This window comes from Bison bison, unplaced genomic scaffold (assembly GCF_000754665.1).
Source record: "Bison bison bison isolate TAMUID 2011002044 unplaced genomic scaffold, Bison_UMD1.0 scf7180017864301, whole genome shotgun sequence".
Lineage (NCBI taxonomy): Eukaryota > Metazoa > Chordata > Mammalia > Artiodactyla > Bovidae > Bison > Bison bison.
The window spans coordinates 985,332-988,258 of NW_011494873.1; the positions used below are offsets into that span (position 1 = coordinate 985,332).

Genomic DNA, 2,927 nt, shown 5'->3' on the forward strand with positions numbered 1-2,927 from the left:
GAGAAGACTCAGTCCACCCTAAAGGAGATCAGTCCTGGGTGTTTATTGGAAGGACTGATGTTGAAGCTGAAACTCCAATACTTTGGCCACCTGATGCGAAGAGCTGACTCATTTGAAAAGACCCTGATGCTGGGAAAGATTGAGGGCAGGAGGAGAAGGGGACGACAGAGGATGAGATGGTTGGATGGCATCACTGACTCAGTGGACATGGGTTTGGGTATACTCCGGGAGTTGGTGATGGACAGGGAGGCCTGGTGTGCTGCGGTTCATGGGGTCGCAAAGAGTTGGACACAACTGAATGACTGAACTGAACTGATTTACAAATAAAGGAAATCATACCAGAAGACCAAAAAAAGAAAAAAAGGAAGCAGAGTGCAGAGGAAAAAAGCAGGGGTTTTACAGTCAAATGGGATTCAGCTCCATTAGCAGCTGGGTGGGCCTCTGCGTGTTCCGTTTTCTCCCCAGGTCTGTTTCCTCTAGTGTAAAATGGCAATCTCACTGTCTTCCTGGCAGGGCACTTGCAAAGACTAAATTAAAAACCAATGGGCTGGGATTTCCCCCTCATTGTCCAGTGGTTAGGACTTCGCCTTCCAATGCGGTGGGTGCGGGTCCAATCCCTGGTTGGACTTGCACGAGATCTTATGTGCCTTGAGGCCAAAAAACCAAAGCATAAAACAGAAGCAATACTGTAACAGATTCAGTAAAGACTTTAAAAATGGTACACATAAAAATATATATATATATATTTTTTTTTTTTTAAACGAATGGGCTGTAACTACTGAGTACTTCTTGCGTGTCACACACTATGCTAAGTGTATTACAGCTTATTTAATCTTCACTCTATGAGATAGATACTATTATCCCCATCTTATAGATGGAGAAACTGAGGCTCAGAGAGTTTAGGTCACTTGCCCAAGGTCATTCAGCTACGTGGGGGCAGAAGCAAGACGGGTCTAACTTTAGAGTTCAGGCTCTGAAACGCTCCGCAAAGTCAGGCACACGTGTTACTCAGTAAATGTGGGTTCGTTATTGCTTGCATTACAGAAGTAACCATTCACAGGAATGGACCAGCATTCTGTCTCTTAAAACTATTCTCTGATGCCCTGAAATAGTCTCAGCAAACTTACCCCCTTAAGCTCACATTCCTTCAACAGTACTAAATTCTAGTGAGTTCTACCTTAAAGGAAAGATGGGGAAAGGACAGTCTTCCCAGCTCCAGCTGATGGCTGTCATGTGGTATGACGGGCCCAGTGTTGCTAGAGCTCCTAAGTTTTCAAAAGAAACTGGAAATCCAGGTTTTTATGTAAAATTTCCTTATACTTAAAAAATTGGTAACTCAAAAAAGTCTTTAAATTGCTGTCTGTTGGCCAAACCTCTCTGTAAGCCAGTTCCAGCCTGTAAGCCGTCAGCTACCACTTTTATTTTAGCACAGAAAGGTTTAGTAACTGCCTAGGGTCTCACAGCTAGTAATGGGGGAGCAAAGACTTTCTCCCGTGTTTGTCTTACTTCAGAACCTATCCTCTTAAGCACTCCTCTCTTTTACCCCTATAGAACCTCTATGTCCTCTATATAACCCAGGGCAGTCAGCAGTCCTTCTGTAAAGGGCCAGACTGTAAATATTCCAGCTTTGCAAACATTAAGGTCTCTGGTAAAACTGCTCAACCGCTGTTGTAGTAGAAAATCACCCACAGAGGATATGTAAATGAATGCGCATGGCTGTGCTCCAGTAAAACTTTATTTACAAATACAGGTGGTGGGCCACATTTGGCCCGTGGGAATAGGCCTTAAAACACCTGTTTAAAGGGAAGAAATGTTATCTTCATCTTATAGCCGTAAAAAGCAAGGTTCAGGAGGAAAGGCTTGTCTGAGGCCACATTCTATGTTAACTATGACCCAAGCAACACCTTATTGAATTCACCAGACATTCTATACTTACTGAAAGAAAAAAATCTGAATTTTTCTAAAAATACTCCACAAGGTACCGTCATCTCCCCTGGCTCCCCCAACATGGGCCACAGCTCAAAGCTGCTGATGGAAATCCAAGAGTGTAAAAACATTTATTCTAGAATGAAAATCATCACCTCTGGGTCAGTGTTCCACCAACAACCCAGGTAAATGAAAACAAATAAAAGTGAAAAAAAAGGAGAGAATGCATCTACAAAGAATTCAGGAAAAGAGGCAGCCACCACCAGCAAAGTCCAATACCAGCTCACCAAACACACACTTGGAATACCTCCCTAAGTCCAGGCACCCCCCTGAAGCAGTCTGGGAACTGATGCAGTTGCTGGAGGCAATGTCACCGTTCACTTTCAGATTCTCTCAGGATGTACAAAGCATACAGAACCACTGGGTAAGAGAACCAGGCAAACATTTACTTCTGATACCAGAGGGAACCTATGTCAGCAGTATTATTGATGTGAGTGTCAAGTATCACAAGTCCCAGCAGACCACATGTGGTTACAAGTAAGTGTGGACCTTTTAATCAGAAGGTCTGGGGCCTTGGCCAGCTTCCAGCCAGAAATCTCCATTAGTACAGGGAGGGAGGCCTCAACTCAAGGACTTCCAAGGCCACTCTGAGGCAGAGGTGGGCAGCCGCCTCCTGGCCAGACCTCAGTTAGAGCATGTAGAGCTGAAGATGCCCGCAGAACAGACCTCAGGGCTTAAGGACAGAGAATCAAGGACAGTTAGGGCAGCTTCATCCTCAGAGTTTAGAATGGAAGGAGATGAGTCTGTCCCTGGCCTATATTGTGGCCTAGGGACTTTCCACGTAACACTATATGATATTCCTATCTTCACTTTACAGATAACCACACTGAGGCCCTGTAGAGATTAATTTATCTGTCAACCTGCCAAAGCCATGGTAACCAGCTGTTTGGTCAAACACCAGTCCAGATGGCACTGTGAAGGAATTTTTTAGATGTGATTAA

At 44.3% G+C, this 2,927-nt stretch overlaps 1 protein-coding gene across 2 annotated transcripts in view; it reads right to left on the bottom strand.

Annotated features, from left to right (window-relative positions):
• STK10 (serine/threonine kinase 10) overlaps nucleotides 1–2,927 on the bottom strand; it is a 124,986-nt gene that overhangs the window by 2,090 nt on the left and 119,969 nt on the right. The gene's annotated exons all lie outside the window — the stretch shown is intronic.